This window comes from Haliotis asinina, chromosome 3 (genome assembly GCF_037392515.1).
Source record: "Haliotis asinina isolate JCU_RB_2024 chromosome 3, JCU_Hal_asi_v2, whole genome shotgun sequence".
NCBI classification, from domain to species: Eukaryota; Metazoa; Mollusca; class Gastropoda; order Lepetellida; family Haliotidae; genus Haliotis; species Haliotis asinina.
The window spans coordinates 58,940,437-58,956,186 of NC_090282.1; positions in this window are offsets into that span (position 1 = coordinate 58,940,437).

Sequence of the window (15,750 nt, forward strand, 5' to 3'; positions counted from 1 at the left end):
GATGGGCCAACGGCCTAAAGGCATGAATAAACATACCTGAACTTGAACAGTTTTGTTTCTTTTTCACTCTTTCACTACACCAGCATTTGGCACAGCAGCTTGATATGATATCTCGTATTATGAACCACAACACCCAACAAAAAGTGAAATAGCCTTAGTGGCGCTTAAGTGTGCGTGTACAGCTTTATCAATGATGTATCAAATCTACAGTTAAGACGACCTGACATTTAGAGAAAGTAAATCTAAATGTAAATTAGTATTGAAAACAATCTGTTTATGTTTAAATGAAAGAAGGTCTCAATGCTTATTGTATAATTATTTTCTCAAAAGACTACTGCTACTACCTTCCATGAAATCAATGCTGATAATATTATAACAATCAGTCCTTGTGGATGCACACTTATAATGACAAGGATGCACACTTATAATGCGTAAATGCAAATATCTATCCTTCTTAATTTCATTGTTTCAACTGAAACGCTGATTTTTGCACAGCCCGACGTGGTTGACACATGTCATCGGTTCCCAGCTGCATAGGTCGATGGTCATGCTGTTGATCATTGGATTGCCTGGTCAGTCCAGACATATATACATGTGGCCGCCATATAGCAGCTGGGTGCGGCGTAAGACTAAATTCACTCACTGATGTTCGTGCAAATGTGTCCACTATATTCCTCAGCTGTGCACAATACCGAACAGAACTGGACGTGCAATGAAGATATTTACATTGTCTACATGTTTCCTCAATCAGATCAATAGATCGGTTTTGATAGAAAGAATCGTTCATAATTGTTACGAAGATTGTTACATTGATATTACCAGATTGATATTAACACACACACACACACACACACGCACGCACGCACAGACACACGCACGCACGCACGCAGTCACACCCCAAAGCCAGTGCAATAATCTTGAATAACATTTGCGAATCGGTCAAGGTATGAGGAATTTGTCCGATTCAGCCTTGAACAAAAGAAACCTTCTAGTTCTCTCATGACACAAAAACAGCAACATGAAGTTAGAAACGGATTCGGGATTCGGGATTCGGGATTCGAATCCCGAATTTGAATATTTTTTTCAGATTCGGGATTCGATTCCAGAATCCGGAACTGAATTTAAGAAAAAAACTCCAGTATACATTGTGACAGAACTTTCAATTTAATGAATATGCCATAAATGATTTTCTAGGTCACGTCATTTCAACGGCGGCTGATAGGCCTTGCTAATTTGCCGCGACATGAAGAAGACGATTTTCAGTAAAAACTAACATGGGGCAAATTGTCAGGAAACAATGTATCACTATTGTATGCATATACTCACAATGGTTTTATGTTATCTAACATTATCTGGATCTATGAAAACGTACTGGACTATGTAGTTTATATTCATTTATTAATCTCCAGAAAACCGTTCTGAAAGGCTTGTGCCAAATATGTTCGCTTCATATCCAAGTTCCGGTTCATGGAAGACAGCATTAGTGACATTTGACCGCACTGCCAGTACTGACACAATAGAAATCCTATTATAGTCTGAACTTCCCTCTGGACGGTATTGTTGACTGATCTGCTGACAAGACTCGCTCATCAGTCATTGTTAAATGCTTTGGGCAGACAAGGCCACACACAATACAGACACATTATTTGTTATTACAATAATGAGTTTCAAACAAAGCTAGCAGTGATCTATCGCAACATAACAGTCATGTTTTCATGGTTTATGAATGTCTAGGCCACAGCTATTATGTTCTATCTTATAATTATTATCTAGATTTTGAAAACGTTCAAATGTATGTTTTGTAATAAACGACAGAGTTAGCAGTGGCAGACTGACAATAAAATTTCATATTTCTTTGTCTCAGTTCATTGGAGTATGAATGAAGCTTCATTAAGAAATAGTTAAATATTATGAATCAGTTCTCGTATTTGTAATATTCCTACTTTTATTAGTGCCATTTCTATGTAGAACACGGGATTCCCTATTTGCAGAGAGAGTATTGATGAATGCAGATTTGCTAAAATGAATAAATAAAACTTCTTCTACTCACAGTACATATGATTTTATCCTCAAAATCACATTCGAAAAAGATTCATTAGATATTTCTGTGTTACCATGAAAACATATTTCCACGAAGTATAGCCCAGAGTGAAAATTGCGTCTGACATACTTTGATCATAACGTTTTGGCCATTTATCTTTCTTGCTCCGTTATTTGACTCCCCTGAGCTGGAGATCTGTAAACCCTGCAAAGACCATTACTTACATGTGTTGAATGGATTTGGTTATATTGGTTACCAGGAACCAACACTTCATCCTGAAAAATATAGGGTTTGTCGAGGATGGGGTAGTCAATTTGCAGGAAGTTATTCACACTCTTTACTCGGTGTTTTGTTATAAGAATATATTGGTAACCTGAAACTATCTGATCCTTGATATGATTAAATAAAGAAATGTCGGTCTTCTCCTTTGGAGAAAAATTCAATAAACTTTCGTCAGAAAAAATATGTTTTTCTGTGATATTTCTACTGCTTGCACAGATGAAAGCACTCACTATGTCTTCCATACGGGATCTGGAGACCTGTGATTGAATGTTTGAATCCCCTGTATGCCCTGATGATGTTTTTAGGTTTTTCAACATCGGATGGGCATCAATCAAACAGACTCCTTGGCTATTAGCAAGGTGTTCATGAAGCCTTCCTGTTAAGGGATCTTCGGTTAAGTTACAACCTCGACACTAAGTTGTCCATTGGTTTCATGAAATTTATAGCGTCTGCCTGAGTCAGAAAATATTCTGAAATGAAACACACAGCCAGGTAAACCTGAGGCTAAAATGGGATGACACTCATCCCATTAAAGCCGCGTTCGTCCGGATGTCTGTAGACATACTGGTACATTTGCTACTCATAGTCACCAAGGTCGATTCGAGACGGACTGGTAACGCAATGCTGCAACTTAGGAAGACACATAGGTCACTTTCATTTAATATTATTCTTGATAGATACGGATAATATCTCACGAGACATACGATTCTGCTTCGTCGAGATTGATGTACTCATTAAACGACCTTCCGTTGTAAATTGATGGTATAAATCCTTTAATGTCAGCTCCGATTAGGTGACCATATATTCCAATTTAAGCACCTTGATCGATGAAACTGACTTTTATTTCATTTCAAATACTATTTGTTACATAATGGTAACACTTTGATTAACGTATTTGCTGATGAAAATATTGCATTGTGTATTAGTGAAGACTTTGTGTTAGTTTTAAACTGCTTTTGACAGTATTCAATATTACGGTGGGGGACACGGGTAATCAGCTTAGCACACTGTTCCCATGTGGGGAGTTGACCAGGGTCTCCAGTTTGACGTGCGAACGCTTTAACCACGAGACTATATAACCCATTGACCTGTATGTCATATGGTTCCTACGAGAGTCAGATATGGCCTCAATCAAACATCACATAACATCTCATTCATCACTATCTGAAACGACCAAACACGTGACGGTAGTATGGAACGTGATCAAGGCTGGACCAGACACAACAGTAACTGACACTGTGGGCCTGTCCCTGAATCTGATTCATTGGGACCAACATAGGTCACTTGGGACCTTCTTGCACAACGTAAGTACGTCGCAAGACATCATGAATATCATTGTCTCTTTACAAGGTTATAAATCATCCCTGTAAAGATATTGGACGGTTATTTAGAAAGTGAAATGCATACGTTTTCCCTTTCTCAGCGTTCCTCAAAACTCTCAGTGTCATAGTTTCATGAAAGCTAACGTGAGTGATGGCAGGTTCAGTCAGGCAATATTGCATGTAAGATACATCTTCAATGGCTTCGTGATACAGAAAAAATCTATGAAAGAAAAACTTTCTTGCCATGAGGTTGAAATTGAAATGTCCTAGAAATTCACTGAATATTTTACATGGTATCATGTTTCAAAGGCAGCTGATATTGATTACGGTTTATTTGATCGGTTAAAAATAGAAGGAGATTTCTAAGAAATTATGGGAGATGGTTGGAAATTATGTAAAGCTGAAAGTTGTGGTGTGGACATAGAAATGATTGTACAAAAGGGAGGTCGAGAACGAGTCCCAGGGATGAGACTGTGTTGAATTATGTTCCTTTCTTTTAAAGTAATCAAGGACAGAGTAATACTGCATGACCATGCCAAACCATGGGCACATTTTCAGAAGTGGTCGTAAATGGCTCAAATATATTCATAATTCTCCCATTTGATAATTCTTTCCTTTATTGACGCTAAAGACTTGGTCTGAAAAACATCGAAGAAGCTATTACACTTTTGGCCTGTATGGTTGTAAGAACGGTGGCTGGTTATGTTTTCGTATGTTGTCAGCCATAAATACCCATCATTTTAAGAAAATGAGATAGCATGTTTCGTACGGTCTTAAAGGTTGTTACTTCTGAGTGATCTGTGGTTAAATGCGTTTATATACAATCACTCTAGATAAAAGGAAAGTGTAAAAATGCCCATCAATCAGATGAAATTTGACCGACCTACACTACCTCTTGCGAGTACACTACACAGTCCTTGCCATGTGGCGCTACACATGTTGTAATGAACGAATGTTAATTTAAATGCTCCTAGGCAGAGGTGACCTCAGCGAAAAGCATCAGAATGAACAAGATAAGCTTACAGTGACTTCGTATTAGCAGCAACATTACAGAATGTCACAGTCTCTGGTGTAGCTACACCACCTATAACTTTTACTGTATCTTCTTCCATAACTCGTACAAGGAAGCAGCGGAAACGTGGGCATGGTGAAAGCCTCAATTTGGTATCCTCAGAATCACACAATTCTGAAGTTCTAATACGCAAACCATCAAGAGCATATGAAGTGTATAGCCCTCCCTAAACTCTGTATAGATTCAGTAACAGCCACACTCTGCGAATTCATGACCTTGAATCAACACACGTGTCAGAAACACGTATTAGACCCTAGAGTATCAGACAAGCCATACTGTAAACGTATGAAGATGGGAGGTTGACGTCAGTAAGAACCAAGAGCTCTTAAGCTGTATAGCTCATAAACATACTTAATCAATCGATCACAAAATCGACCCTACTGACTTACCCTACCACGAACTGGCTATATTGCCATGTCTTTTCATTTATCAATCCATCCACAGGCGAAGGCAGATACTAAGCCTCGAAAGTGAGGGATTAATTTTAAAAAATGGCAGTTTCACTTCACTGTGATATATATCCTATGTAATTTCATGGACACTCGGAGGAGGTTTAAAGTTTTGATTCTGACAGCATAAACGAAACAAGGAGATCAGCTACCTAATTCGAGAAGATACCTTAAACTAACGACCCTCTTAATGCCATAACTTCCGTTTGAACACACACAAATGCATATTACAGTGAATGTCGACAACCGGTTAGAACTGTGTATGCTTGATATCCAGTCTAAGCATGCAGCAGACTTTCTCGGATTCAACCTTTGGCTGCAAACCTAAATGATAACTGAAGCATATAATGTCATTTTTCCCGTGATGTGGGAATCGGCCTGTACACTTTTAATCAAATTTGAAGCATAAATGAGATAAACACCTAGGCTGTTTGAAAAAAGTTTCAATTTGGCGATTATGCCATCAATACTATTTCAAGGGCGCTACTAATTAATGGCCTGCTACTTTGCTGTAACATGAATAAGATCGATGCATTCAGAAAACGATTTTCATTAAGGCAATGGCATGGTGAGATGCATGATCACTTTGTTTGCTAATTCCCCTTGGCATGAGCTCAGATAATCAGTAATCAACTAAATCCCATATGGAATAAATGTCAACAATAATTATTACAAAATACCTGTCGTGGGAAGGACAGCTAGACTATACACACCGCCCTCACTCTAAGTGCTCTTTCACTATTGTATGAATATCCAGTTGGTATACCGGTTCATTGACCAACCATTTCTATGTGTCAATACGTTTGTATGCATCGATCAGCTTCAACAAAAACTGTTCTGACAGACGTCTACCAAACATTTCTGTTCGCTTCATATCCTAGTTCCGGTTCCTGAAAGATAGCATCAGTGGCAGGTGTGCGCAATGCCAACACCCATATAACCAAATCATACTGTAGACTGAATTTCTCTCACATTAGTTTTCTCTGCTGATCTGCTGACTCTACTCACGCATCAATCATTGTTATAGTCTGTTGGAGACAAGGCCACACACATTCCTCTCACCGTACTTGTTATTACAATATTTCAAACAAAGCTAACAGTGATCTATTGAAAAATAATAGTGACGGTTCCAAAGGCTAACATTCAACAGTTATTTTTTGTTTTTCAATTTACATGTTACAATGTAGGTACCAAAGGCACGTATTAGTCTGATTATGGCCAGCAGCGATGTTTCAGGAAACAAACGTCTGTACTACCCTCTGTACATCAGAACAACTGTTTTGCAAATGCACTTCACAAGTTCTTACCACTGCATGCGTGACATTTAAATCAGAGTACATTTCAACGACTTTGATTTGAGTTTTCATAGGATTTAACGTGTTGATGGAATTTGTCAGATGTGTCTTGGGTAAGTTTCTGCGAGGTAATTTCATGATTCATTCAGTTGAGAAAATGATTTCTGATAATTGTTTTTCCAACACTGAATAAAACGCAGAAATAGATCTTTTGACGACGCGTCAACGGCAAAGCATTTTGATTTTATCCAAAGCATAATTTCTTACACAGTATCGACAACTTGGTACCATTAGTATTCTTCAAACTTCGGAGACACTGTATTCCAACACAAGCAAGCGATCACCACGTCTGGGTTATTCTGGAAAGTTGCCACTAACAGCAGATCATATCCTAGATTTATGTCCCAACTGCACAGCCTGTCAGTATCTCCTTATATACACTTTTATTCCTCCAGTGGAGAATCCAAGTTAAGAAAAGGTTAAGTTAACAGTGGAAACGGTTGCGTACATTCCGTGGTGTAGCTTCACATGCAACACTCAAGGTAAAGTTGATAATAGAGTCTGTTGACAACAGTCAGTGTGTAAAGCTCAGTCTTCTCGTCAGAAAGCAGTACTAGGGGACGACAGGACAGCAGACTGCACACCAGGTCCATATCTGTCTGGCTGTGTCGTTTCACACTCAACTACACTGGGCCAACGTTGACAATGCCACATCAGTGTTGTCTCTGCAGCCTGCACCAGCTTTACACGATGTTAGGACATGGATCAGGAAGTCTGCACAAGTTACAAAGTAGAGGCGTCTTGCTGTTGCAAAGGACGGCCAAGGAAGAACAAATTCCTTCTGTCGATATGTCCAATCAGGGAGTTACAGATGTCAGATCCACTAGTTTTAATGAGCCCCTAATCTTCAAACAGAATCGCTGTGCTCTTTCAACAGTGATCACCCTTTTTCAACCCTTACCTCAGTTCTCACTCAAACGCGGTCTTGGGCACATACAGAGACTTGACACGTTTGGAGCTGGTAACTGGAGTCAGCCTGTTGTTGTGTAAGCCTGATTTCATCACCATCATTGCTTCTTTCTTGAGATGTGATAAGTCTGTCAGAAGCTCGCTGATACAGACCACATTGGGCTTAGCAGACAGGACGCTACTTTGCCCCACTCCAAGGTCGAGTTTAAACCAGGATGAGTAGATATTATGAGCAAGAACACAGCTTTCCATTCCAGATTACGTGTTGCAGAAAATGAGCTACAAACCTGGAAGAATGAAAGTTATTTATGGCACGTCATCGGCCTCAGGAGCTGCAATACGTTGATATCACGCACCATCATGAGCCTGGTCCTCAAGAGATCATCGTTTCCATACATTTAGCAACCGGTTTCCATCACATAATGAGCCAGTCGGCCAACCATCCCATACCATCATGCCATAATAGATAAACCTAAGCAACGGTTTATACTGAGGACATCACACATTCAAATAATATCAAAGAGTGACATACGCATCGTGCTGCAGCTGAAGAAGTGGCCATTGCTTACTTCAATAAGCAATTATGACATTAGTGTGGAAACAGCATGTAATTCAACATCACAGAACTATCTGGCTTTGATCATTAGACCTACTGTGAATGGCAGTGAATGATTATTTGATATTTATGTTCAATAAAACATGATGTCCTTGTATTCATGATTCTGGTCAGTGCTCCAGCAGGTTAGCATGTGTTGGTGAACCAACAAGAAATTTTGTCATTATCAGCGTTCCTTAGAAATCTTTTTTTCATTTGAAGCAACGGATTTCGTTCTTTCAAAAGGATTAATCAACTTTAAGTAACAATGTCTCGTGCCTGGCGATCAAGATGATGATGACGCCATTGCATTATCATATTGCCAGAATTTATTATTCGTGTCTTATGTAATACTTAAAATTATATTATGTTTCGATGTTTACAAACCGTTACTCAGAGTATTTGTCTACCTTACAAGGTCAAGAGGTATTCCTCAAGCATTTGCATGTAGACTGAAGTGAAAGGTATCGATGTCCTTCCTTTGGTTTTATGTAAATAGGATTTCAATGGATACATGTGTTTGTCCACATCATAACATCCCTAGGAAATGCATAGACCACAGCAAAATATTTCAACTTATAATTATCAATAATAAGATGAAAGATATTAGTTAGAACAACCTGAGTACACTGGGCAGCGACAGTTCACACATTTGAAGAACATGCTATTCTTGCCGACATTATGAACGTGACGGGGCAGATTTCCGAATAAGTGAGTGAGTGTAGTTTTACGCCGCACTCAAAACATTTCTCAGTTATAAGGCGGTGGTCTTTGAATAATCGAGTCTGGAGCAGACAATCCAGTGAACAACAGCGTGAGCATCGATCTAGTCAGCGGGGATTAAATCAGTAAGTATCAAGGTATTCATTTCAAGTGCAGTTCATTTGCTTGGTGGCCTTAAAAACTGGGAATATGAGCAGCTATATACCTTCGACGTGTGCATATATTATATTGTGATGTAGTGTTACGTCAATGCAATAACTATGCTCAAAACTGTCATGAAACATGACTAAACTACTGGTAAAATACTGACGTATAATGGACACAATGGAAACTTTTGTTCATTTTGTTCATTCTTCATTAATTTTTCTTTGAAGGGCATTTTAGAATTTTACCTGCACCGAAACGTCGCATCCATTGCAGTGAAGAAGTTGGCTCTCCATAGAACTTGGTTTTCCTTCTTCATTAATGTTTGTCGATACTTATTAATTGAAGGTGTATTGTAGTGTGGTGAATCATCGTTCAATTCAAATTATATAGAAGTTAAATGAACAGGGTATTTCTGTAACGACGACTCCGTTTTGATTGAATGCATGCAGTTAGAGCATGTCCGAGAGATTTATCATTTGACGCGTACCCGTATGGCGCTATCAAAAACATATCTCTATGTACACATAGTCAGGAACCAGTCGCAAGGCGAATATGTCATGCAACTTTAGTTACTTTGTATTTGAAGTGACTATTTACTCGAATATCTGTGGAAATAGTACTAGCATAATAGCGAACAGAATGTTATTTTCATCAAGAAGAATTCGAGATGGACTGGTAACACCTTGTTGCGAGTTACTTTCAGGTAGTAATATGTCTTCATAGATAGGTACCTCTAGACAATATTGTCATTCCAACTAGACACCCGATTCGACTTTATCAAGATAAACGTTTTCTGGTATGAGGCAGTTGTACAGGGGGCACAATGGACGGGGGCAGATAGCCAGGGGGCAGTTGGCGGGGGGCAGTTATCGGGGGGGGGGGGGGGGGGGCGTTAGCCTAGACCCACGTTTTCTAACGCTCCTCAGACATGGACTAATGTTATAGAGCCTTTAATGATGTCAGCACCATTTCGATCACTATGTGTTGAAATTTCAGCTCCTTGAACCAGATGAAGCAAGGGGGCTGATATACTGAGTACACTTCAAGCACTGCTTTTTCCAGATACTAAATAGTTGGAATCAAAATTTTACTGGGATTGTATATGTCAGTCAGACTATTATTATATTTTACAGTTACGGTTTGGGTCTCGGTCGTTATGGATTCTGTCGTTTAACATCGCACTCATCACTATTCCATACGACCACGCTGGTGACGATAGTCTGTATATCACCGAGGCTCGACTGACACTATGGGCCTGCTACGGAGTGGGACCTTCGCTTTGGACCTTCTACCGAGATGTAAGAATTTATCAAGAGAAAAGTCATATAATCTGCGGTTTTGAAGTTATAAATCTGGTGATCACATTAAAGTTTCTGACGATATTTTACAAACGTTTTCAGGGATGAGAGTTTTTATTTTCCTTTTTCTCAACGTACCTCTAATTTCGACAGAGGAGATGGGAGACTCAATCCTGGTGTTGTATCACAGATCACATAAATAGTGTCAAGCAGTTTTCATGTATGATATATCTTGAAACGGCTTCTGGGACTGGTAAGATATTTATAAATCATATGTAAACATACTAGAGGTTCTACTGGGTGAAGTCATACAGAAAGAGAATAATATCATGGAATTCTTTCCACGAATGTTTTCCAAAGATAATTGATATCGATTATATATTATATATTATTTGATGTGTAAAAAGTAAAATGGAACTAATGCGTCAAAAGATTGGAAATTTTGTAAAGTTGAAGGATGTGGTTTGACTAAAGAAATGATAACATAGGAGTGAGGACGAGAATTTGCCCCAGGGACGAGACAGGTGGATTGTGTTCCTTTCATCTTAAGTAATGATGCACCAAGTAATATGTCTTGATAAACTGAAGCCAGGTTAAGGAACGTGGCTGAAATATGTTATACACATTCAAAGTTGTACTATGTCTTGTTGCAAAAGGTTGTAATAAATGCGAATAATATTAACCATGCAGCCTGACAACAGTATTTGCAATTAATGCCCAATAATATACATCAGTGAAATAAAGAGGTGATAAGATACTTTCCAGGGGCATTCCACAGTATCAAATCTGAAATACATTTTTATAGCAAAAGGTTTCTTTGAATAGAGAGTCGGAAAACGGGCGTCAGACACTCCACAAGGATCAGCAAACCTAAATTTCTGAAACATCGGACATCTAAGGTTTGGAAACTTTAATCGGGTCCTCCACAAAAGTCGGGGGATATGGGTTCAAGAACAGCAACGATTAGGAAAAACATGATCGTCAATCTGCACACGTCTAACAGAGTATCCGACAGCGCGTTTATGTGTTGCGTATTAGGAGAGGCGGTTTATGTCAGAAAGAAGAGAGCTATTAATCTGTGTACCTCGTAAAACACTTAAAGCTTTGATCACAAAGTCGGCCCTACTGACTTAACCTCTCACGATTAGGCTTAATTTCCCTTGTCTTTTCATTTAACAGTTTAACGACATCCACAGTTAAATGTTTTGGACACTGAAAGGAGGTTAAAGTTTTGATTCTGACAGCAAAAACCAAACATAAAAATCATGTCCCTAACTTCAGAAAATATCTTAAACTAAAACAACCCTCTTCATACAAAACCTTTCATTTGAACACATTGATCTATCGATGGACTGCACATGAAAGCATATCACAAAGGTTGCCGATACTGTCTTTGGGTATATACATGTTTGATATCCATCATTATCAGATGTGGTTCTCTTTCACTGATTCGCTGCACAAGCATTTGTCACAACAGATTTGAAACAATGCACTGAACAAAACATAAAACAACCTTAGTGTTGCATAAGTTCAGATATATTAAGGAGGTATCTAATTTACAAAATCCCCACCTTAAATGAATCTCAACGAAGGTTTTTACAGATTTTTACGAACTGACATTTTGATAAAAGAGGTACCACTCCTGTATCCCTATATTCACAATAGGGTAATGTTATCTTACAAAATCTACACTATAGTCATGAAAACTGAGTGTACGATGTAGTTTATTTTCCTTGATTAATCCCAAGAAAACCGTCCTGGAAGACTTGTGCCAAATATTTATGTTCGCTTTACATCCGAGTTTAAGATAACATTAGTGACATCTGACCGCTCTGCCACCACTGACACAATATAAATCCTATCGTAGTGTGAACTTCTTTCAAAGTGTTACTCCATACTGACTAGCACATCCGTACTTGGCGCAGACAAGGTACACACATTCCACACCCCTTATTTGTTACTACATTAATGAATTGCTACGGGTGATCTATCGGTAAGTAATAGTCATGCTTTCATGGCTTTAGGAATATGTAGGCTACAGCTATATAATGATATAACTTATCATTACCTAGATTTTGAAAACGTTTGAATGTATGTTTTAAAACAACCAGCAGAGCTAACAGTGGTACACTGGCATTTAATATATTTCTTTGTCGGAGTTCACTGGAATATGAATGAAGCTTACTTCTTACCCACGGACACTTCTGTGCAGAATATGGGACTGCATATTTTCACATAGAGTATTGATGAGTGTAGCTTTGCTAAATGAATAAGCTAAACTTCTACCCACAGAACGCATGATTTTATCCTCAAAGTCACAATCGAACAAGAAAACATATTTCCAAGAGGTATACCTTAGACTGATAATTGCTTTTGTGTGTAAAAATAATCATAAAGTTTTGACCATTTATCTTACTTGCACTAGCATTTGACTCCCCTGAGCTGGAGATCTGTAAACCCTGCAAAGACCATTACTTACATGTGTTGAATGGATTTGGTTATATTGGTTACCAGGAACCAACACTTCATCTTGAAATATATAGGGTTTGTCGAGGAAGGGGTAATCAGTTTGCAGGAAGTTATTCACGCTCTTTACTTGGTGTTTGTTATAAGAATATATTGGTAACCTGAAACTATCTGATCCTTGATATGATTAAATAAAGAAATGTCGGTCTTCTCCTTTGGAGCAACAATCAATAAACTTTCGTCAGAAAAAATAATGTTTTCAGTGATATTTCTACTGCTTGCACAGATGAAAGCACTCACTATGTCTTCCATACGGGATCTGGAGACCTGTGATCGACTGTTTGAATCCCCGATTTGCCGTAATGATGTTTCTAAGTTTTTCATACCTTCTTCTACCGAGTAAAACTTCGTTAGAAAAGAAAGCAAATTTTTTCCTGTTAGATTTTTACTCGCCATGATATAATTTATGAAAAAGGCCGACCCTCCCAATCAGACAATTCAATAAACCTTCCGAAAAACAACTGTTCTGTTATTATTCTACTGTGTGCTCAAATGGATGCGCTTCCTGAATACCTATGAAGGAGATACTCGACTTGCCCTGATGATGCACCAGATATGCATTAATCAAACATTCTCTATCTCTCTGGGAAAGGTGTTCCTGAATGGTAACTGTTAACTGGTCGTCGGTTTATTTGCATCCCAGTTGGCCCTTCATTTCATGAAAGGACAGCGTCTGCCGTCAGGTCAATAAGATAACTGCTGAGTTGAAGCATGCCTAAACTAGTGGTTATACTCTGACGTTTGAGTGTACTATGTATGTGTATCTTACTTGATATATGTGTGGCTAATTTGGATAATTTCATAAACTGTGTGTACACGCACGCACGCACGCACGCACATATACATACATACATACATAATTATAAGTTAAATAGAGAAGTACTTTTGAACAAACCATTACATGAAGGTCAAGTCGACCTTATTGACTGAATGCAGTTAAGGGTGCCTGAAACATTTATCTTTTGACCAGTACGGGTATGAAGGTGCCATATAACAACCCGTATTTGTCAATAGATAGTAAGTATTCAGGAAATGGTGCCATAATGCTGCGAATTAGGAAGACATATCTTTCAGTTTCAGTAAATACATATCTTGGTAGATAGATATGTCTGAACAAAAATGTCACTTTCATGGGCACATGGGCCGGCTTTGTCGAGATACAGTAGGTCTCTTCGTTAAAATACTTTTCGTCGTGAATGGATGGTACAAAACCTGTAATGTCAGCCCCTGCTAGATGACCATTTATTTAAATTTAAGCACCTCGGTTGACCTGTGGATGAAACTGATGTGTAATTCTTTTCAAATACTGTTTTTTACCGAATAGTAACTATTTGTCACCGAATAGTAAGTATTTGTTACCGAATAGTAATAATCTTCACTTTTTTGTGAAGAGGTAATTTGTTGATCGTGTATTACCGAAGACTGTATGATTGAGTTTAGATTTAAGCTGCGTTTGACAATATTCAAGCACTATTGCGGCAGGGGACATGAGTAATAATGGGCCTTACATATCGTTTCCCAATGGAACCCAGGTGTTCGGCTTGACGACCGGACGCTTTAACCACTAGGCTACCCCACCGCCCAGTGGATCATATGGTTGCTGCTAAATTTGGCATCCATAGCATAACACCCACCACTGTTTGAAACGGCCATCAAGGCTGGACCAGACACAACAGTAACAGATACTGTGGGCCTGTCACTGAATCTGATTTACTGCGACCAGCATTGGCCACTTGGGACCTTCTTCGCAAGACATTATGAATATCATTATCACTTCACAAGGTTACAAATCAGCCCTGTAAAAATATAGGACGGTTATTTTTCGCTTTCTCGGTGTTCCTCAAAGTTCGGCTTCATCAAAGCTGACCTGAGCGATGGCGGGGTCTGTCAGGCATGTAAGATATATCGTGAATGGCATCACCGTGAAGATGAAAAATCTCAAAAAGATCTGTAAAAATAAAATAGGGATTTCTATGTCACATTATTATAGATTAGAGAAATGATTGTACAAAAGGGGTTGAGGGCTAGCCCCAGGGATAAGACTGGTGAATTATGTTCCTTTCATCTTAAGTGACGATGCACAAGGTAATTTGCCTTGAAAAAGTGAAATTATGGGTAGGTTAACGGAAGCAGTAATTTTGCATTAAAAAGAGATATACCACCCGTTCAACGTTCATGCTTGGTGCAAAAGACTTTGTTTGTAAAATCACAAAAGCTATTTCAAATTTGAAAGTATGGTTTGCAACAATGGTGCCTCATCATTCTTTTGTACTTTGCAAGCCCAAAGTAGCCATCATTTTAAGAAAGTGTGATAGAATGCTTTCGAACGTTCATATGGGGTGTCTCTTCTGAGTGATCTGTGCATAAATACATTAATGTGCAAACACTCTAGGTGAAAGAACATTAAGAAATGCTCATCAATCACACGTGACCGACCCGAACTACTCATTGCGAGCACACTACACAATCCTTTCCACGTGAAACTTCATGTTATAATGAACGCCAATGCTCTCAGTCAGAGGTGACCTCAAGAAATAGCGTCACAACGACAAGACAGAGTTACCACGTTGCATGGCGAGACCCAGAAAGTGTGGATCGAATAGCTGTTACACCTAGGGAATACGTAACCGTGAATATCCGCACACGTATCAGACCACAGAGTATCAGACAGGCCCTGTTCGAAAAGTATGAAGAAAGGAGGTTTATGTCAGTAAGAACCGAGAGTTGTTAAGCTGTGTAGCTCATAAACATACTTAATCAATCGATCACAAAGTCGTTCCTTCTGACTAACTCTTCCATGAATAGGCTATATTACCTTGTCTTTTCATTTATCGATCTATCCACAGGAGAACATAGATATCAATCATCGAAAGAGTGATAAATCGGAAAATTTGGCAGTTTCCTCTTGACTTACTCTTCTATGAATGTATCAACTTGTTTTTCAAACCATCCACAGGCGAAGATAGCTATACAAGTCTCGAAAGAGAGTTTCAGTTCCCTTTGCGCGATATCTTTAGTTAAATGTCACGGA